Consider the following 24,443-nt stretch of genomic DNA (forward strand, 5'->3'; position numbering starts at 1 on the left):
GTCTTGAAGGCTCGTCTTGTTGAGTTCAAATCTGGCCTAGGAAACTAGCTGTGAGACAATTTAGTTTTCCTTAGTTTCTTTTTCTTTAAAATGACCTGGATTAGGAAATGGCTAGCCATTCCTGTATCTCTGTCAGGAAAACCCCAAATGGTGGCATGAAGAGTCAAATATGATAGAAAACTACTGCATAAGAACAATAATATCTGAGTCATCTACTCTAATCATAGGTAGATTACAATGTTCTCTCCTAGACCCAATTCTTTTTTCTATACATTCTAATTCACTTGGTAAACTCAACACTTCCCATGGACTGAATAATCATTTCTAAATTCTCAAATCTTCTGACTCCTTTTAAAACTCTTTGTGGATCTCCAATATTATACCTGCAACTACCTTTCAGATTTCTCAAATTAAATGTCCAGTAGACATTGTAAATTGAGTATGAGGCACAGAGCCAAGATGTCAGAGAGTAAACAGGTTTTATCTGATCTCTTCTTGGCATCCCTCAGATCAACTCCAGATCAAGCCTCAGAACTGGTTTTGAAATGACAGAAAACACAAATATTTGGAGTGCAGCAAATTTCCAGCAGAAGAAAAAGAACTTCAGAAAACATCTATTTCAATGGGAAGGAGGGTTCATAAATCTGTAGATCAGCAGATTAGCAGATTAGCTGTGAGACATCTACAAAAAACAAATAGTGAGCCCCTGAAACCCAGAATAATGAAAGTCTTGGCCACACCCACTCAGCAGGAGAAGAAATTCAACAACAATGGCCCCAGGTCAGGGTGAAGCTCTATCACCTGTAGAAGAAGCTTGGAACAACCTCCCTTTTGGCCTAAGAGCAAATCTCAACCTTTAAAAATAAGCAAAATAAGAAATAGAAAGAGCTGTGTAGATAGCTTTTATGGAGACAGGAAAGAGCAACCTGACACCCTGAGGACACTAAAGGAAAAATATCTCCAAATGAAGCTCCAAAGGATGATATGAATTGGTCCCTAGCGCACAAATTCTCTTGGAAGAATTGAAAAAGGATCTTAAAAGAGAGTTAGAGGGGGACTTCCAGCGCGGATTAATTGACTATATCGATAACCGAACTAACAAAAATCATATTATTATCTCAATAGATGCAGAAAGATTATTTGACAAAATTGAACACCCATTCCTATTAAAAACCCTAGAGTGTAGAAATAAATGGAGATTTCCTTAAAATAATACTCCCTAAACTAATCAATTTATTTAGTGCTATACCAACCAGACTCTCAAGAAACTATTTTAGTAACCTAGAAAAAATAACAACAGAATTGATGAGGAACAACAAAAGGTCAAGAATTTCCAGGGAAGTAATGAAAAAAAAAAAATTAAATTAAGGTGGTCTAGCTGTACCTGATCTAGAACTATATTCACCAAAACCATTTGGTATTGGCTAAGAAATAGACTAGTTAATCAGTGAAATATGTTAAATTCACAGGGCAAGATAGTGAATAAAAATAGCAATCTAGCGTTTGACAAACCCAAAGATCCCAACTTTTGGGATAAGAATTCATTATTTCACAAAAACTGCTGGGAAAACTGGAAATTAGTGTGGCAGAAACTAGACATGGACCCACATTTAACACCACATACTAAGATAAGATCAAAATGGGTCCAAGATTTGGGCATAAAGAATGAAATCATAAATAAATTGGAGGAACATGGGGTGGTTTACCTCTCAGACTTGTGGAGGAGGAAGGAGTTTGAGTCCAAGGGAGAACTAGAGACCATTATTGATCACAAAATAGAAAATTTTGATTACACCAAATTAAAAATTTTCTGCACAAACAAAACTAATGCAAACAAGATTAGAAAGGAAGTAACAAATTGGGAAAACATTTTTACAGTTAAAGGTTCTGATAAAGGCCTCATTTTCAAAATATACAGAGAATTGACTTTAATTTATAATAAATCAAGCCATTCTCCAATTGATAAATGGTCAAATGATATGAACAGACAATTTTCAGATGATGAAATTAAAACTATTTCCACTAATATGAAAGAGTGTTCCAAATCACTATTGATCAGAGAAATGCAAATTAAGACAACTCTGAGATATCATTACACACCTGTAGGATTGGCTAAGATAACAGGAATAAATAAAGAACAATGTTGGAGGGGCTGTGGGAAAATTGGGACACTGATGCATTGTTGGTGGAGTTGTGAAAGAATCCAACCATTCTGGAGAGCAATCTGGAATTATGCCCAAAAAGTTATCAAAATGTACATACCCTTTGACCCAGCTGTACTATTACTGGGCTTATATCCCAAGGAAATACTAAAGAAGGGAAAGGGACCTATATGTGCCAAAATGTTTGTGGCAGCCCTTTTCATAGTGGCTAGAAACTGGAAAATGAATGGATGTCCATCAATTGGAGAATGGTTGAGTAAATTATGGTATATGAAGGTTATGGAATATTATTGTTCTGTAAGAAATGACCAGCAGGAGGAATACAGAGAGGCTTTGAGAAATTTATATCAACTGATGCTGAGTGAAACAAGCAGAACTAGGGGATCATTATACACTTCAACAATGATACTGTATGAGGATGTATTCTGATGGAAGTGGATATCTTCAACATAGAGAAGAGCTAATCCAATTCCAATTGATCAATGATGGACAGAATCAGCTACACCCAGAAAAGGAACACTGGGAAATGAGTGTAAACTGTGAGCATTGCTTTGTTTTGTTTTGTTTTGTTTTGTTTCTCTTCCCAGATTATTTTTACCTTCCGAATACAATCCTTCCTTTGCAACAGCAACAACAACAAAATTCGGTTCTGCACATATATATTGTACCTAGGATATACTATAAGATATTTAATATGTATGGGAATGCCTGCCATCTGGGGGAGGGGGTGGAGAGGAGGGGAAAAACTCGAAACAGAAGGGAGTATAAGGGATAATGTTGTAAAAAAAGAAATTACCTATGCATGTGTACTGTCAAAGAAAATGTTATAATTATAAAAATTAATAATAATAAAAAAGAGAGTTAGAAGAATAATAAGAAAAGGAAATAAGAACTTTGCAAGAGAGGCTAGAAAAAGAAACCCAGAAATTATCTGTAGGAAATTCCTTGAAAATAGATTTAAAGAAATGGGAAAAGCACATAACTCCTTACAAAATAGATTTGACAGAATGGAAAAAAAGAAATCAACATATGGATAAACAAAATTTGTAAAATGGGAAAAAAAAACCTAATGAACAAAACAACTCACTTAAAAGTTCAATTGACCAAATAAAAAAGAGATAAAAAAGCTATTTTAAGACAATAATTCACTAAAAAATAGAATTCAACAAATGGAAGTGAATGACTTAATGGAACATCAAGAATATGTCAAACAAACAAACAAAAAAAGAAGAAGAAGAAGAAGAAGAAGAAGAAGAAGAAGAAGAAGAAGAAGAAGAAGAAGAAGAAGAAGAAGAAGAAGAAGAAGAAGAAGAAAATACAAAATGCCTCATTGAAAAACAACTGACCTAGAAAATACATCCAAGAGAGGAAATTTAAGAATTATTGGACTTCCTGAAAACCATGATGAAAAAAAGCCTAGAAACATCTTTCAGAAAATCATCAAGGAAAATTGCCTTTATATATTCTAGAACTAGAGGATAAAATAGTCTTTGAAAGAACTCACCAATAATGTCCAGAAAGAGACTGCAAAATGAAAACTCCGAGGATTATTGTAGCTACATTTCACAATTATCAGATCAAGAATGATATATTGCAAACAGCCAGAAAGACATAATTCAAATATCAAGGAGCCAAAATCAGGATTACCAGGACCTACCATCTTTCACTTTAAAGGACTGAATGATCAGGTATATGATGTTCTGGAGGACAAAAGAGCTTAGATTGCAGACAAGAATCAACTATCCAGCAAAATTAATCATTATCTTTCAGGGAAAAAAATGTGGATATTTAATGAAACATATGAATTTCATTTATTTCTGATAAAAAGAGCAGAGCAGAAAATTAGATTTCAAATATAGAATTTAAGTTCACAAAGTTAAGAAAGAAAAGAAAAAAAAATAATCCTTTCTTTTAAAATTTAAAAGTTTACATCCTTATATAGGAAGATGATAGATTTAAATCTTGATAACTGGATCCCTCATCCAAAGCAATGGCAATAGACTTTGGATAGAAAAGGCCTTCAGCATCCAGAAAAAGAACTAGACTAAATGTAAATCATCACATGCTATGTGCACTTCTTTTTTCTATTTTTTTTAATTTCTCCCATGGTTTTTCCCTTTAGTCTGATTTTTCTCTCCCAATATGATTCATAAAATGATGTGAATTAAAAATAAATAAATTTACTAGGAAAAAAGTAACCTAATAGTGATATTGCTAGATCAAAGTATAGGCATTGCTTTATATCAATATTGTTTTAAAATGCATATTAAAATTATAAATACTATAGAGAAAGTCTATTAAAATAATCAGTTGCCTGTTGAACAAAAAGCAAACACTACTAATAAAAATTGGAAGCAGAGCAATTCTGAGATTCTACATGAAATCTATCAAATTTGACCAAAACTAGTGACAAACATTAGGTAGACTATTTTAAAAAGCACATTGATACATGGTTGGAGCTAGAAATTAGTTTGTCCATTTGAGAAAGCGCTTTAGAAGAATTCCTCTCAAATTATTAAACTTCCCTTATCCTTTGATCAAGAAATGCCACTACTTGCTCTCTATCCTGAATAGATGAAAGGAAGAAGCAAAAGTAATTTTATATGTACAAATACTTTAAAAAGTTTTTTTTTTTTTTTTTTTTTTTTGTAGTTGCAAAGAATGAATAGATACCTAGGATGACTATAAATTTGGGATGTGTTGAACAAATTATAGAAAAAAATTTATATATATATATATATATATATGTATATATATATATATATATATATAAGAAATGATAAAACTGATGATTTCAGAGAGTTAAACTGATTCAAAGGGAAATGGAGAAAATTAGAAAAATAATTTTTACCAAACAAATTTGTAAAAATTATTTTAAAAGACTTTAAAAGTTTAATCCATAAAATTATTAACCATGATTTCAAATGATCAGTGATGACCACTATATAAACTCTATTAATAAGCAGAATAAGAACATTAAAAAAAAAAAACAAATATAACTGTTTTTTTCAAATCTATTTGTTGTAAGAGTTTTTGTAGGGGAGAGATGAAGAAAGGTGCAATGACTAGACACTTAAAAAGGAGAGGAAAAACTGTACATCTGTAATGGGTATATTTAGAAGTATAAAAGACACCAGAAATGGAAAGGGGATTGTACTGGAAAAAGAGAAAAATGGAAATAAAATAGGGCAAAATACATCTCATAAAGAAGCAAAAAAAAAAAAAAAAAAAAAAAAAAGACCTATTAAAACTGAGGAAAAGAAGGGAGAGGAATGAGCATAGTGTTAACCTTGCTGTTATCAGATTTGACCAAAGAGAGAAGATCAGACATATTTACCTATATTTACCTTATAAGGAAGTAGTAGAGGAAAGGAAAGGAAAGGAAAAGGAAGCTAAGGGAAGGGAGAACAGAAGTAAAAGCAGAAAGGTATAAGAAAGAGTGAAGGGATATAAAAGGGGAGGTAGTGGTCAGAAACGAAAGGGAAAAAGGAAAGAGAAAAGTATAATTTGGAGAAAATAAGATGGCAGAAATATAGAGTTAGGAATTTTACATGTGAATATGAATGTGAATGGGATGAATTGTCCCATAAAACGGAAGTGGATAGCAGACAGAATTAAAAGTCAGAATTCTACAATTTGTGTTTTACAAGAAACATTATTAAATAGAGAGATGTTTACCTTAGAGTAAAGGTAAAAGGCTAAAACAGTATCTATTATGCATTAGCTGAAGTAAAAAAGGCAGGGGTAGCAATCCTGATCATAAGTGAAGCAAAAGCAAAAATAAATCTAATTAAAAGATAAGGAAAGAAACTACATTTTGCTAAAGAGTACCATTGATAATTAAGTAATTTCAATACCAAACATATGTACCAAGTGGAATAGCATTCAAATTCCTAGAGGAGAAGTTACAAAAGCTGCAAAAAGAATTAAAAAGCAAAACTATATTAGTGGGGGATCTCAACCTTGTTCTCTCAGAACCAGGTAAATCAAATAAGAAATAAGAAAGAATTTAAGGAGGGAAATAGAATTTTAGAAAAGCTAGTTATGATAGCCCTTGGGACAAAATTGAATAAAAACAGAAAGGCATACTTTTTTTTTTTTTTTTTTTCCTCAGCAGCACATGGAACATACACAAAAAATAATCAAATGCAGAATGACAAAAATGGTAAATGTATCTTTTTCAGATCTTGGTGCAATAAATGTATATGAAATAAAGGGCCAGGGAAAAATAAACTAAATATTCATTGGAAAGTAAATAATCTAATTCTAGATAATGAGAAGGCAAAACAAGAAATCATATATCGTAGTGATAATTTTGCCTGAGAGAATGATAATGTGACAACACAAAATTTTGTGGGATGCAGGAAAAGCGGTTTTTGGGGGAAGTTTACATATATATATATATATATATATATATATATATATATATATATATATATATATATATATATATATAAGTTTTACACATACATATTTATATTTACAAGTAAATATATATAAAACACATAGCGTGCGTTGATTTACATTCAGTCTCCTTAGTTCTTTTTTTGGATGCAGATTGCATCTTCTATACAAAGTCTATTGGGATTGCTTTTGATCATTGAACTACTGAAAAGAACAAAAGCGTTTATATTGATCATCACATATTCTTGCTGTTATTGTGTACAATGTAGTATTGGTTCTGTTTGTTTCTCTCAGCATTAGTTCATTTAAATCCTTCCAGGACTTTCCATTATCAGCCTGTTTATCATTTTTTTTACAGAACAATAATATTCCATTATCTCCATGTACCACAAGTTGATCAACCATTCCCCAGTTGCTGGGCATCCACATCTTTTCCAATTATTTGATCCCAAACACAAAAAAAGCTGCTACAAACATTTTTGCACATGGTGAGTTCTTTTTCCTTCTTTATTATAACCTTGTGCTACAGACTCAGAAATGGCACTGCAGGTCAAAGGGTATGAAATTTTATAGTTCTTTGGGTATAGTTCCAGATTGCTCTCCAGAATTGTTGGATCATTTCACAATTTTCACAAATTTCACCAATAATGCATTAGTGTGCCCACTTTTCCCCCATCCCCTCCAACATTTATCATTATCTTTTTCTGTCATCTTAACCAATCTGAGAGGTTTGAGGTGGTACCTCAGAGGTTTTTTTTGTTTGTTTGTTTTTAATTTGCATTTTTCTAATCAATACTGATTTTAGAACATTTTTTATATAAACTATATATGGCTTTAATTTATATAACTATAAATGGCTTTAATTTCATCATCTGAAAATTGTATGTTCATATTCTTTGACCATTTATCAATTGAGAAATGCCTTGTATCCTTATAAATTTGACAGAGTTCGTGATATATTTTAGAAATGAGTCCCAGTGTAGCAAAGTGGTGCAGTGGATAGAGCATCAACCCTAAAGTCAGGAGCTCCTGAGTTCAAATCTGGTCTCAGACATTTAACAAGTCCCAGCTGTGTGACGCTGTGCAAGTCATTTAACCCCAATTGCCTCAGCAACAAATAAATAAATAAACAAACAAATAAATAAATAATAATAATAACAATAATATTTACTATGACAAAAAATTTTTTTAAAAAAATGAAATGAGTCCTTTATCAGAAATAATGGCTGTAAAGATTTTTTTCCAGCTTTGCACTGCCCTTTTATTTATTTTTTTTTCTGTTTATCTTGTTTGTGCCTTTCATAAAGTTCTGGAGTTCTTCTTTGGTCATAAATTCCTTCCTTTTCCAATCGTCTGATAAGTAAATTATCCATTGTTCTCCTAATTTGTTTATGATAGCATCTTTTATGCCCAAATTATATATCTATTTTGACTTCATTTTCTATATGTGGTGAGATATAGGTATGTGTCAAGTTTCTGACGTTATTTTCCACTTTTCTCAGCAATTTTTGTCAAACAGTGAGTTCTCATTCCAGAAGTTGGAGTTTGGATTTTTATCTAATGATGGACTGCTAGAAGCCTTAATTATTGTGTCATGTATCTAGTCTATTCCATTGATCCACCAATTTATTTCTTAGCCAGTACCAAATGGTTTTGATGACCGCTGACTTATAATATAGTTTTAGATTTGGTACTGCTAAGCCACCATCCTTTGTATTTTTTTCAATTCCCTTGATATTCTTGACCTTGTGTTCTTCCAGATGAATTTTGTTATTATTTTTTCTAGTTTTTATTGATAGCAAGTGAAGTATTCTACATCCATTTATTCTCTTCCCCATCCAACTAATGTAAATAACTATTTTTTCCTTAACTCTTCTCTGGGTACACAATATTTTTCTAATTACAAGGCATTTAATTTCAAATTGTCATTGCTTTTCTTCACATTGTAGTCACTAAACGCTTTCCAGTTTCTACTTTTTTTGCTCTGTGAATTGTGCCATGATCATAAGATTTATGAAGTTTGAAGGTTTATTATTGAATTTTCAATCAGTAACAGAGGTAGCATTCTACCCTATCATGCCCCCCTGGTGATAGAGATACGGTACAATTCATAACTAAGATCCTTGGTTGAATATGTATCATAGCATCCAAATGTTATTCACTGTTGCTGAGGGAGCAGTCCAGGAAATAGCTTAATATGTATTCAAATTGGGATTTATTTACATAGAAGAGTCAGCAGATTGTCCAAGGTCTCAATGAATGTCTTAATTCTATATCATGTTAAATCATTGAATGTTAAGTGTATATAGTATTTTCTGTGTCATAAATCCACGTGCCTAAGAATGCCTAGTCATAGAATAATATAAAATGTATAATACAGAATAAACATTATGAATCATAAGAGCAAAACCCAATTCTGGAATAAATAATGCTAATCAAGGCATTACTGTTCAAAAGATGTAGTAATATACACAATCAAGGAACTGATCCAGATGAATAGTAGAGAAACTAAATTAAAGTTGTGAATAATTTCATGCGGAACTGGGTTTCAAGAGTCCTTACTAATAGCAGGATGAGAATTTCCAGAATAGGTAAATATAATTCAAAAAGATCAATTCTTGAAGCTCTGCAATGTGAGCATCTTTTAAATGAAACTATAAGTTGCCTTGATAAAGACAAAATATATTATTCACATTTTAAAAGTCATTTCCCAGTAGCCCAGAAAATGAAATTTTCAGACATCACTGTGCACCACAGTGATGAATTAATGAACTTGGTATTTTGATTTCTATTTTAGTTTTCATACCATGCACTCAGAATACCTTAAGGTTGTGCCTGAACATTTCTTAAGATTCTCAAACTGAATTCAAGAAGTTTCTATTCCTCATTTCTGTGGTTTTTATTATAAATCAGCTGCTGTGATCCAAATATATTTCTACCTTTTATGATAGATCTTCATTTTTCAGAGTATTCAGAAATTCAGGAGCATATACACAAGCTAATTAGCTTAGTACCCAAAATATCTTTATAAATAAAAACGTTAATATATTCAAGGATGTACAAAAATGTTATATTAGAAAGTGATCAAAGCATGACAAAAGATCATCAAAAATAGATTTCCACAAATGATGACTGAACAAAAAGTCTAATACAAAACTAATTGAATTCTACTGTACCAGCCCTGTTATGAGTTTTTCTAGAAAATAAAAAGAAAAAATATTGTTGCGAGCATAATATGTGGTTATGATTGTACTAGGGAAGAGAAATATAATAGTTCCTTTCATGAAGATAATATTCTAATTGGCATATTGGAGGCTTATAAATATGGATGTTTGGTGACTGGAGATGATGAAGCCAGAGGACAAATGGGAAGATGCCCTAGCTTAATGATAAAGAAGGAACTCATTGGGAGTGTAGGGCTCACCTTAATGAACTTTATTCTAGATCATAGAAACTTACTTCTTGACTTTTTTCAAGAAATCTAAATTCAGAAAACTATCATTCAATTAATTTATGATTCTAATAAGTAATTAATATCCAACATTATTTATATACAAATCAAGCAACCCATTTAAAGAAAACATTAATATAATAAATGGGTCTATCTAAGAGACCATAGGGTTATCTAGTTGAAATAAATGTTAATTATGTTTTACTCCAATTCTTTCATTTTCTGAAAGAAAAATCTAAAACCAAAATAGTTGAAGTTACCTAACAGTACCAATTTAAGAATATGATGTTAAAGATGACTCCTAAATAATTATCAGGATGAATTGGGATATGATTTTGTTTATAAAGAGAAGAAATGTTATTTACAGGAAAGTGTGAACATGAGGGTAAACCACATTGTAGAGAAAAAGCACTTAAGCATTTCTGAGGCAGAAGAAAAAGTAACTTCCTTACCAAGTACATTATTGTTGAGAAAACTTTGGAAATTTCACTAAAGATTATACAAACACACATATATAAGTTCATATGCACACACACATATAGCATTCATCTATATATCTATTTATTTATATATGCATCTATCTATCTATCTATCTATCTATCTATCTATCTATCTATCTATTTTCCAGTAGATGAATGGATAGAATACTGAGCAGGAAACTGAAAGACTGAATTCAAATCCAGCCTCAGAAACGTTCTATCTGTATGACTTTAAGTAAATTAACGCTGTTTGCCTCAATTTTCTCAAGTGTAAATAGCACCTACCTCATAGAATTATTTTGAGGATCAAGTGAGATATGTGAAATATGCCATTGGTACAATGTCTAACACATTACAGGTTCCGTATAAATGCTCACTCTTTCCCTTTCTTTGTTTTCCCTTCACAAAGAATAGAAGGCCCTGACAAAGTAGTTCCTTAATAATTGGTGTTGGGAGAGGAAATTTTGATGTAAAATGCTGGTTTCCAATTGCAAAAGGCCTTTCAGAAACTTATGGTCTTAGGAAGGAGAGCAAGGTAAATATAAGGAAACTACTTAATATAATCAACATTAAATGTCTTATTTTTTATTTGTCTTTCATCCCAGTTATTTTTCAGCATATTTTCTTAAAGGAAACAAACAATAAAACAAGGAACAATGGTTTTAAGAAAACACACACCCTATAAAAGAAATCACTTTTTTAGAGAACTTATTAAATTCATAGAATTTTCACAGAAAATGTATTTATATTATGCATAGATATGAACAAATTAAGATCTTTGTGGTGTTACCAATAGAATAAATGATATGGTGCCAATAGAATAAATATTTAAAGCCAAAATATATGTAGTTTTCTCAATTAATGTTAGCAGTCATGGACACAATATATATTCAAAAAAATCTATTTCCTTCCAAATTATCAAACTGGAATTTAGTACTTTAATTTTTAATGTTTCATATATAATGCTTCATTATAAAGTTCATTCATAATCAATAGAAACTTCATATTTTTGAGTAATCTATCTAATTCCCTGGGAAGCTGCCTTATTTAAATGATACATCTTATTTAAATGAATAACTCTTATAATGATAACCAATCTGATCACTTAGAAAGGATAGACTATAGAGATAATAATCGTTCTGTCTCTCAGATCCTTAGGAGAACATCTATGCCTGCTGGCCTTTCAAAAGCCTGAGTGTATAGATTGTCAGAATTTGGGTTTGACAGTCCAGAATATATTATAATATGAAATAGGACATTTCACAACAGGAGTTCTGATTTACATACTTTCACAATGTTTACTATAAATGGGCATTTATATTATTAAAATATATGTGGATTGAAAAATATTGAAGTAACCTAATAAACATTTTATATGAATGTGAAATGACAAAATAATAAAAATTTAACATAATATTTTATATTTAGTCATGGGGTTTATAACAATTTTAAGTTAAAACTTCCTGATTGAATATTGTCCCCATCTTGCAGACTGTAAAATTGAAGAACAGAAAATTGTTTATCTGTATATTATGGTTTGGTAGGTTGATTATTTTTCTTCATTCTCACAGATATCACATATTTACAATATGTCCAACCTTGGCTGATCAAACTAATATGAGTTTGAAAAGCTCTACCGCAGGTGGAGTATAAATACTCGAAAGGACCATTTGGAATGCAGATATCTCTAACTTTATACATCTTGTGTTTCTTTGGGGCTACTGCAATTCTGCTTCACTCACAGAACATAGAATTTTTTTTTTAATGTGGGTATAACATGCTGAGCAACCCATGTCTCCCATATCTCACAACTGATTCTAAAATTCTTTAGAGGTATCTTGAGAGTGCCCTTGAATCATTTCCTCTGACCTTCATGTGAGAGCTTGCCTTGTGTAAATTCTACATACAATGGTCTTTGAGGCAAATGTATATTTGGGATTCCAACAACATAGTCAGCCCATCAACATCATGCTCTCTGAATTAGGATTTGGCTCAAGAAAGTATTTAAGTGTTCAAAAACTTACCTGGCCAGGTGTCTTTGTAAGACAATTAAAATATATGTATATGGTGATATATAAATCTTAGTTATTATTATTAATTCTTCTTATTATTATTATTAATAGATATAAATCAACCATCAATCTACAAGAACTCATTAACACCTACTTTGTACCAGCCAAGAAAATAAAAGTATTTGTCATCAAGACATTTTCAATAAATCTACTATTATTAGATGAGCGGCCATCTGGCTTAATAGCCAGAGGACTGGCTTCAGAGTCAGAAGAACCTTAATTCAACTGTAGCCACTGAAATGTATTTTTTGTCTGAATCTGCCAAGTGTCTTAACCTCTAAGAGCCACAGGCAGTTCTCCAAAAGTACAAGTTAATGAGCAGTTGGAGATTTTACTCTGTAAAGGAGTTTTCAAACCCACAGAAAATCACATATTTGGACCAATAATAATAGCATAGCTGGGCAGTCTCTGAAGTAAATATTCATTAATATCCAAGTTTAATATAAATTGAGACAACTGCATGAACCTTTTGAACCCATTCATAAAAAATGCCTTCCAGGATTTGTATTCAATCAACAAGCCAGAGAAAAAATCATCTTGGGACCTCTGAGATTAGTCTCATTTTATACACAAATTAATTCCAGGAAACAAATGCTTTCTCAACATTTATCAAGCAATTCAGATTTTAAGCTCCTAATTCAACTAGGAATTAATAAACAATAATCTGTTACTAGGCACAAGGCACAAATCATATCAATGCTTTCTCAATTTATACAGTATTTTTCTGAAAATCCAGAAACTTTTAAATAAAGGAATGATTATTTCCATTTTATAAATAAGGGAAATTATCTATAATCCTAAAGCTAGTAAATGATAAAATCCAGGGCTTATGATTCCAAGACCAATGTTTTGTTTTGTTTTTGCCCCTAATGAAATTAGTCTATTTTTTCATGCCTCTCTCAGAGTCTTATGACTTTTCTAGCAGTTCTAGAAGAGGAAAAACAATCATGGCAACAAATTATTATCCATTTGCAGCAAATGTGTTGGGAATCTCTCTCCTGCCAAAATGCACATAGTTTTTTATTTGTTTTTGTTTTGTTTTGTTTTGTTTTGTTGTTGTTGTTTTGTTTTTTGTTTGTTTCTTTGAGCAGAGCTTCTTAAAAGTCACCAGTATGCTCCCCCTTTCCTAGGGTTCCTGGGATGTTTCAGGGCTTAAAGTATTGGACCTGGTATCAAGAAGATTCATTTCCCTGAGTTTAAATCTGATCTCTAACATCTTCTAGTTATGTGACTACAGGCAAGTCACTTAATTGTGCCTCACTTTGCTCACCTGTAAAATGATCTGGAGAAATAAATGACAAACCACTCCAGTATTTTTACCAGAAAAACCCCAAATGGGTCAAAATTAAGAAACAACAACCACCAGACCTCTTTTTCTAGAAAGCTCTTTCATTACGAGATCCATAGATTTTTTTTTTTTTAAAGACTAAAAGAAATATGACCTTTTCATAAAGATTCTCTCTGGTCTTAGGAAGGGGTGGTGGTGTATCTTTTCCACACTGAAATTCCCATAATAAAAACATTTTTTTTTTCCCCTTCTTGAACAACTGCCACTGGTCAAAGTTTAACAGAGACAGAACCAGAATTTATAGTTTGGGTGCTCATATTCACTCAATCCATCATGTCAGTCCCTATTCAATAAATATCAATGGCTCCCTAATGCCTTGAGATGAAACACAGAATTCTCTGTCTGGCATTCAGTGCCCTTCAGAGTCATGTTCCCTGTTATCATTCCAGTATTATTACACTTTAAGAACATACTCTTTGACCTTAGTAATGCATTAACAAGGCCTTCTATAACTTCACTCTGGATATTTTCTCTGGCTGTCTCTTATACCTGAAGCACTCTTCCTTCTCTGTTCTGACTAATGAACTCGCTGGTTTCCTTTTAGCCCCAACTAAAATTCTTTATCTTCCCTAATATCTGTTAATTCCAATGCTTTCTCTCTTTTAATTATTACCTAATGGTATAGTTTGCTTTGTACACATTTGTTTTCATGTTGTTTCATACATTTTATTGGATTTTTTATTTTTTATTTTTTGGTTCTTGAGAACAAGTATTAATTTTTGCCCTCTTTTTGTATTCCCAGAACTTAGCGCATTGCCTAGACCGTAGTAGGCGGTAAATATTGACTAATTGGTGATTTATTTATTATATTAGTGAGACCTGAAAGAGTTCTTGAGTAAGCTTTAATTGCCCTCACACTTCAGCTTTGATAATCATCTGGTCCTGGTAACATTCTATATTTTGACTTGAAACCATATCAAAATATGTGATTACTCTTCACTTCTAAGTGAAGGTAAAGAAAGGTATGTGTTGCTGTGGAGCCCACTCAATTATATAACAGAGTAAAAGTTTGGGCATCTAATCTTATGGACAGGAACTGAAAAAAAAAAAAAAAAAAAAAAAAACACTCAAATATGTATCCCTTGGTGGTTTAGTTGTAAAATATATAAATGATATATGATCATGCCCCCCAGGAGGGATAAGGAGATGTTCAATGTGACAGTCTTAAGAATCAAGATCTCTCTTGTGCTCAGGAAAGTTATTTGTCATTCTCATAGCTGTACATTCACTCTCCTGCCACAAACTAATGTACATAAGGAAATATACATGTAAAACAGATGTCTAGATCAACAACAAAAGCTTATGAGGAATAAAATTAAGCCAGCAAAATTTAACTTTTAGTAAAATAAATAAATGAATACATCCAGTTTAAGTAATGTAGATAAGGACATTTGTTTTCTCCATATTTCTTGGAGTATGGTATTCTTGCCACATTGGCCAAAAAGCCATAACTTGTGGGCAGCTAGGTGGCGCAGTGGATAGAGCACCAGCCTTGAATTCAGGAGGACCCGAGTTCAAATCTGATCTCAGACACTTAACACTTCCTAGCTGTGTGACCCTGGACAAGTCACTTAACCCAACCTCAGAAAAAAAAAAAAGAAAAAGCCATAATTTGGGTCTCCTGACACAAATAAACAAAAAAGCAATTGCAAGGTTCTTTTTCCTCTTTTAATTTTCAATTCACTCTATGGGGTTCAGTCATTGAAAGCTATTGTGATAAACTTGCTTTCACCTACTTTGTCGATGTGCTATTGCTGATATTATCATGGTAAGACAGTGGAATGAGAAGCTTACACATGGAAAGGAAGGTATAATAAGCAGAATAGGAGATAAGAATTGCCTTACTACAATGAGATTAACTGAGATTATCTAACATACATTTATAGTGGATGCATTCAGAATGATTTCACTTCCTTCAGTAGCAGATGGCTATGATCAAAGGAGGCAGGTGGGAGCAATAATCAAAGTTTTTTTTTTTTCTTTTTCTTTTCTTTTTTTCTTTTTTTTTTTTTTTTTTTTTTTTTTTTTTTTTTTTTTTTTGAGCCATGACAGAAAAAGAAATACATGTTTCTAGAATAGAGAATAGTGTTTAGTTCAACTAGCTAAAGTATGGAAGAAAGTGAGACTGGAAAATAAAGAACATGTTGCCAGAACCATATTGATCAGCATAGTAAGGAAGGATGACAGGATTTCAAAACAGAGTAAGAATGAAAAACAAACTTAGGAAGAAAAAGAAATAGAAAGGGAAAAAAGAGGATGAATAGGAAATTATGTCCTTGAAGTATGAAATGGAATGCTAATGACTGATGGCAAAATTAATCTTCCTAAACCTGCTACTTCATCCTCATGTACCTAATCTCATGGGTAACTGAAGTGCAGTTGGAAAAATAAGTCATGCATATTGAGAAGATTAAGGAACTGAGAATTCAAGGTAGCAGAGAAGAGAATCACTGCATATGTCGAACTCTTCCATATTGAAGAAGGGAGTTGGAGTAAGAAAGGAAGATTTGAGAGTCAGTGACTTAACTATTTGGGAAAATAAAAGGGGATATGTTACGGCTTATTAGACCATCCAAATTGTCTACTAAATCCATTTTGGAGGATAAAATTGAATTAAGTAAAGCAAAAGGGAGACATTGCTGAGAAAATATAGTAAAAGGAGAAATGGCAATGAGGAATAAAGGTAGACATGGAATTGAACGCATAACTAATGGTAGAAAGAAAGAGTATTCAGAAATGTAGTGTCACATGAGGGAGAATAAGGTCTGTTTTATTCCTTCATCGTTGCCTGTTAACATTGTTTTTCTCCTGGGAGAGTATTTATGTATGGTATATTCATATGCTACTTTAAAAGGCCTGCCATCAGAATCTAAGATATATATACAGAGTTCATGTTTGCCAAAGAAATTAATGTTGGCTGAGTTCAAGAGGACTTCTATGAAGAAAGATAACAAGGGCTTGGTCCTTGATAGAGAAAGGATTGCCTTCATTTTCTTGAATGCTGGCAGTAGTGAAAATACTCAAGGAGCCTTCTATTTGAAACCTTGCCCGGGGCCTGTTTTACATTGCCATATGATGAACTTTGTTTATGCCTTGGGCAGAAAATGCAATGGGAAGAAACTAAATGTATATATTTTTTAAAGTCTATCTTTAAAGAAATCACCTTTAAACATTATACATAATTAACTTCCTTTAAATTATGATATCTGTTCATTATCATTTCTATTTTCCCCTGTTGTCGTCCTACTTCTTGATTTTCTAGTCTATAAAAATATAAAATACATGTCAATATTTCCTCCAGTCCCTATAATTTTACAAGTAAAGTAGGCTTGTGCAGCCATAAATAAGCACTAACATCAAGTGAAGTTTTCAAATATTAATGAAGTGATATGAGGTCACTTCATTGGAAGTGTTTGCACGTTCAGCCAGATGCAGTCCTTCCATGAAGGTTTGAATTGTCTTTGCACAATATTGGTTCAGAGAGGAATTAACTCTTCCACTCTATATAAGAGAGTTTCATTTTATAAGTTCCAGTGGAGCAGTTTCAAATTTACAAGATGTCAAAGGCCATGGAGAAGTTTATGATCTTCTTCTGCTCCACCAGTAACCCCCAATTTGGTGACAAGGAGTATCCAGTAGAATACCCCAAGGATTTGTGTTTGTTCCTGTGTTTGCTAATATTTTTATTAATAATGGATAAAAGGCACAAGTGCCGTACTCATGGAATTTGCTGACAACCTCATGCTAGGAGAAATAGCAAATATACTGGATAACAGCTGGTTAGAGGCAGCTAGTGATGTAGTAGATAGAGCTCTGAGCCTGGAGTTAGAAAGCCCTGTCTGAATTCAAGTGGCCTCAGCCACTTAATAGCTGTGGGATTTTAGGATAGTGATATAACCTGTTTGCCTCGATTTCTCCAGCTGCAAAATGGAAATAATTACAGTATCTCTTTTCCAGGATTATTGTGAATGGTTACATAGTGGATGCTTAAAAAAATGTTTTCCTTTCATTTTTCTTTCCCCATTAAAATCCAAACCTATACCAGTAATTTTACTAAGTGGCAGTATCTCAGATATCAAAGTTGACTTCTTCACTCAAAGATGAGTGTTTTCCTCTCCACTCCACTCCAAACTTTTTATTTGTTTATTTGCTTGAGTTTTTGAAACTATGAAAAAATTTTGTGCTGGTTTTCATTTTTCTGAGATCCAACCCTATAGGAGTCTTTGAGAAAAATCCTGGAAAGTTGGAACAAAGGTGTTAAAACTGTCCCTTTGTTTAAGAAACCCTTGGGATCTGGATCCTTGAGGCAGTCTGATAACCAATTGATCTTTAAAAATGCCATTCAGGTCTATTAGTATTAATTCTAATAATTTCTATGATATCTAAGAAATTAAATTTTATATTTCTCCCATCATTTTAAATATACTTACTTGTCACTTTCCACAAGTGATATCAAATAGGGGACACTAAAATGTACAAAAAAGGATCCTTTTGGATCACAATATTACCTGTTTTATTGATTTATTTTGCTAAATATTTACCTAATTCATTTTAATGTAATATGGATTGTACTGTGGCTTATTGCAGGCTATAGGGCTACAAGTTTGATAACTCTGTTCTACCAGATGGAAAGATTGTTATAATCCAGGTGATTTCATTGGTTGTAAAATTAAATGTAAGTTGGATATAACCCCATCTTAGGTTTCATCAAGAGAAAAGACAGTGCCCTGAATGGGAAAAGTGATAGTTACATTTTATTGCTTAACAATCCACAACCACTATTATATACTCTTTGCAAGGCACTATATTAAGTCCAAGGGAAGCAAGGACAACAATGAAATATCCCCTTATCCTTCAAGAACTACCTTCTGCAGTAGAAAATATGTACATATATTAGGGTAAGTGGAGTCTGCTGCATAGGCAGGCCTGATCAAACTGATTGATACAACTTCCATGTGTGGAAGAACTGAGAACCTATTTGAATTGATAACTCCTTTGATATTTAAAAGCTATCATGTTGTATAATCAGAAGCTTTGGAAATTTCTCTCCATCAAGACCACATGGCCTTGAGAAACAGGCATTGGTCATTGTCATTTGAATTTTTACTTTTCTTTTTGTGTATGGAATTTGGAGCCTACAACTTTATGAGTTTGAAAGGTTAGTCACCTTTGTCTTAGTCAGACAATCAATGAACATTTTTAAACTTCTATTTATATGAGGTATAATCCTCTGGGTATTCTACTAGAAATTCCTTATCATCAAATAGGGGGTTAAAGATGGAAGCAGGAGAAGGGAAGGGAAGGGAAGGGAAGGGAAGGGAAGGGAAGGGAAGGGAAGGGAAGGGAAGGGAAGGGAAGGGAAGGGAAGGGAAGGGAAGGGAAGGGAAGGGAAGGAAGGGAAGGGAAGGGAAGGGAAGGGAAGGGAAGGGAAGGGAAGGGAAGGGAAGGGAAGGGAAGGGAAGGGAAGGGAAGGGAAGGGAAGGGAAGGGAAGGGAAGGGAAGGGAAGGGAAGGGAAGGGAAGGGAAGGGAAGGGAAGGAGAAGGGAAGGGAAGGGAAGGGAAGGGAAGGGAAGGGAAGGGAAGGGAAGGGAAGGGAAGGGAAGGGAAGGGAAGGGAAGGGAAGGGGGAAGGGAAGGGAAGGGGGAAGGGAAGGGAAGGGAAGGGGGAAGGGAAGGGAAAAGGGAAGGGAAAAGGAAGGAAGGGAAGGGAAGGGAAAGGGGAAGGGGAAGGGAAAGGGAAGGGAAGGGGGAAGGGAAGGGGGGGAAGAGAAGGGGGGAAGGGAAGGGAAAGGGGAAGGGGAAGGGAAAGGGGAAGGGAAAGGGAAAGGGAAAGGGAAAGGGAAAGGGAAAGGGAAAGGGAAAGGGAAGAGTGAAAGGTACCTTCCATGGCTATCTTGGAAAAATCAAAGAAATCTAAGCATATAGATGACAATTTAAAAAAAAGTCCAAAATGTAGTCTCTTTAAGATCTTGGTGTTCAAAGTTTGGGTTTGGAAATTAGTGCAACAACCACAATCTCAGAGGTGATGAATGACCTTTGATAGTTGTCATTCAAAATGTCATTTCAGCTGTAGTGGAGATTGACTTATTCCACTGTCAAGCTGTCTTTACATATGAACTTGTTAGAAAAAATATTATATAGGAATTGAACTAAAATTTAAGTTTAATACTACTCACAGACTAAAGTTGAAAGGGGGAGGTTATACTTCCTGAGATATTGGGAGAATATGCTTATTCTTTGTACTTGCCATATCATTGAAATATATATTCATTTGGAAAAAGTGGTTAAATGAAAGTGGGGCACTAAGTCAAAAGTGCTTAACAGATAGGCAGTACATTGCCTGTGGTGATTATAACTCTCTGGTAGTAAAGAAAGAGACAGCCCACTCCTAAGGGCTACCCTAGAATTCTAAGAAACAGGGGTAACCACCCTAATTGTGAGAAAATGACACAGAACATACTAACTACATTCAAAAATACAAAATCTACAACATATACAGCACATGTTATTTTTCATTTTGAGCTTATATTTTAAAATAATAATTGACAAACATGAGTGTGCCCAAACTAGAGTGATGATCAGGTTGGTGAAAGGACTTAAAAATTCTATCCTAAGAGTGATTGATTGAAGGGTCTTAGTTTGGGGAGGATTTAATCTAAAATAGATTTAGAGCTGGATGACAATTTATTTCAAACATAGCATTATGTAATGGTTGCAGTTTGGGAACACAAATCAAGAGAAACTTGGATTAAAATCTTGCCTCCAACATTTAAGTATTAACTATGTGAATGCATATAAGTCTCTTAATCTTGATGACAACTAATTAAATCATACCTAAATTGAGGATGACACTACTTATATTACTTGTGTCATTGGGATACTGTGAAGTTGTATGCCCAGAACTTATCAAAGAGTCTAGCACATAGTTGGCAGTGTTAAAAAAAAAAAACAAACAAACAAACAAACAAAACAAAACCCTTACCTGTTGATTGAGTGTTTGGACAAAATATCTGATAAATATTTTCTGAGTTCCTTCCCTACTTTATGTACTTACTCTAGTACATACTTATTGGCTAGAGGAGAACTTATGTTCTTAGTGACTATACCAAAGAAACATAGGCTTTTGTGAGCCACTGAAATTTTGAAAAAGAAAAAAGCATGTTCTATTATCATTTCCTAAGGGTGTTTAACAAATACTAATTAGTTATAACAAGAAGATAAGCAATAAAATTAAAACCACTTTTAACAAACAGTGCCATAAATATATGAAAACCAGAGGCAATCCTTCAGAATGTAAAAAAAAAATGTAACTTCTTATGGAAAAAAATTTTTGGGAGATTATGATATCACTTCATTAAAAAATAGAAATAGTGAAAGAGGAAAAAAAACTATAAAAATGTTGACAAGAGGCGCAACTAAGCATATCCCAGTGTGATACATGAAGAATTAGAAATAACAGTAAAGGAAAAAATGCAAAGAGAATAAAAATAGAATAGAAAAATATATACACAGGAACAAGAATATTACTGTCTAGGCAGTCAACAAGCATTTATTGAGTATCTACTCTGCGACATAAACTATGCAAATGATTGAAGTTAGATAAATAACAAAAATGAACATACAAAAGAAAAAATGTTTTCAAGGGATTCAGTCTAATGAGAAGAGAAAACATATGCTAATAACTATGTACAAACTATCTATCTATCTAATAGAAATAATGTCAGGATCAAGTGAAGATTTGGGGAGTAGAGAGGAGCATGTGGATAGGCAGTAGAAAAACAGTGGCAGGAAGAGATTGAAGATTAGTTACAGAGTAGATATGGTAGAGGGGACTATTTGAGAAGATAGGATGAAATGGGATCACTTGTTTATGTACATGTTCTGGTCAAGAAGAAAGGTTACTTCTTCATGTGAAATAGGATTCAAAGAGATTATTGGCAGATATCTGAGTGATATGAAATTTTGGAGTTAACCTGGTTTGTGATTTTCTTCTAAATTAACAACATATAATCAATGTATCTAATTTTCTACCTTTATATTTTTTAAATGAGAATAATCTATACATTCATCATTGGTAGCATTGATGAGGGCTTAAAAAGAACAGGAAGATATTCAAAAATTATATTTTTCAACAGACCACAATTGAATCAAAACAGTAAGTGATACTCTGTATTTTTATTGACCATAAATTTGATTTAATTTAAGGCTTAAAATATGTCAAAGCATGTGCCAAAATCACATATGATTGCTTGAAATATATAAAAATAGAAATGCTATCCCATAATTGTCTAATTACTAGTATTAAGCAGTAAAGAGTGACCCACTAATGTCCATATTATGATATATATTTATATAGACAGCCCTCAGACTGTTCTTAACCAGTGTGAGAGACACTACATGAGAACTGAAAAAGAGAAATAAAGATGAGTTGACTGTCTTTAGAAAAATTATAAATATTCCAATCCACTTCTCTGAAAGGCAAATTCATTTTTCTTCTGGCATGGATATTCATGTCTGAGCCATGGGATACCTGAAACATTGAAAGATTAAATTTGAGGATCACCCAAGGGAAAAAAAAATAGAGAGGCACTTGGGAGATGTGAGAAGGATGTAAAAGATTACCAATCAAGAGAGAAAAATAGCATTAACAATATCAGACAAATATCCAGAAAAAAAAAATATTAGGCCACCCACATAATTTGAGCTAGGAATATGGATGGATTATCACTCTAAAGTTTAGAGTAATGTCTTGAGCTCCTTATAAGAACCATGTATTTAGGATTTGTATAAAGAACTGCACAAGAAGGGACTTAGGATGAAATGGCAGGGATGGCTTCCAAAATTCAATGTTGGAAGGAGTTTACTCCTAGAAGAGATTAAAAAGTCAGTGCAGTTCTGAAATATTATTTTTTGACAAGGCAGATTTTATCATGCAGCGAGTATTAATATGAAAACAATTTTATCATCTAAAGCTCTAGTGGAACACATTAAGTACAGCAGAGACTCTGAAAAGTATATATCATTTATAAAATGAGTCAACAAGTATTTATTAAGTCTACACTATGTGCCAGCACCTCCCTAGGTTATAGGCATACAGTGGCCAAAACAAAACCATTCCTTGCTCTCAAGGACGCAAAACAGAAACTTACCTTGTAAAAATTTAGGAAGGTACTAAAACAGCTGAAATCTAATTTTGAAGAGAGCCTACTAGGAGCATGAGGAAAATTCCAGTATAGAAGGTTTTATTTGAATTGAATCTTGAAAGAAAACATCTATTCAGAAAGATGGAAGTAAGTATCTATGGAGATAGACAGAAAAACAAAAAGTGACATTTCCAACATTCAGCAGTGTCCCTGTCCTGCTGCTTATGCACTCACCAGGTGCTGGTTCCTTCTCATCCATGGCCCAGTCTCAGCAGCAAAGATGGGCCTGGTGTTTCAAATCAGACAAGGTTCACTCGGTCTTTCTGGACACAGACCCCAATTTCACAAATAGTCTACTAGGAGGCTGTGGGCACTGGCAGGAGGGGGAATCTCTATGTTTGAGGTCCCTAGTCAGAGTAGAGAGCTGAAGAGAAGTTTGAGGCAGCATCCCCCCAAACGATGATTAGAGGGGCTGATAGAAATTACTTTTTAAAAAATGAATAGGTTATACAAACAATACTAATGCAAACAAGATTAGAAGGGAAGTAACAAATTGGGAAAATATTTTTAAAGTTAAAGGTTCTGACAAAGGTCTCATTTCCAAAGTATATAGAGAACTGACCCTAATTTATAAGAAATCAAACCATTCTCCAATTGATAAATGGTCAAAGGATATGAACAGACAATTCTCAGATGATGAAATTGAAACTATATCCACTCATATGAAAGAGTGTTCCAAATCACTACTGATCAGAGAAATGCAAATTAAGACAACTCTGAGATACCACTATACACTTGTCAGATTGGCTAAGATGACAGGAACAAATAATGACAAATGTTGGAGGGGATGTGGGAAAACTGGGACACTGATGCATTGTTGGTGGAGTTGTGAAAGAATCCAGCCATTCTGGAGAGCAATTTGGAACTATGCCCCAAAAGTTGTCAAACTGTGCATACCCTTTGACCCAGCAGCGCTACTACTGGGATTATATCCCAAAGAAATACTAAAGAGTGGAAAGGGACCTGTATGTGCCAAAATGTTTGTGGCAGCTCTTTTTGTTGTTGCTAGAAACTGGAAGATGAATGGATGTCCATCAATTTGAGAATGGTTGGGTAAATTATGGTGTATGAAGGTTATGGAATATTATTGCTCTGTAAGAAATGACCAGCAGGAGGAATACAGAGAGGCTTGGAGAGACTTACATCAACTGATGCTGAGTAAAATGAATAGAACCAGAAGATCTCTGTACACTTCAATGCTGTATGAAGATGTATTCTGATGGAAGTGGATATCTTCAACATAAAGAAGATCCAACTCACTTCCAGTTGATCAATGATGGACAGAAATAACTACACCCAGAGAAGGAACACTGGGAAGTGAATGT

Source organism: Sminthopsis crassicaudata, chromosome 3 (genome assembly GCF_048593235.1).
Source record: "Sminthopsis crassicaudata isolate SCR6 chromosome 3, ASM4859323v1, whole genome shotgun sequence".
Lineage (NCBI taxonomy): Eukaryota > Metazoa > Chordata > Mammalia > Dasyuromorphia > Dasyuridae > Sminthopsis > Sminthopsis crassicaudata.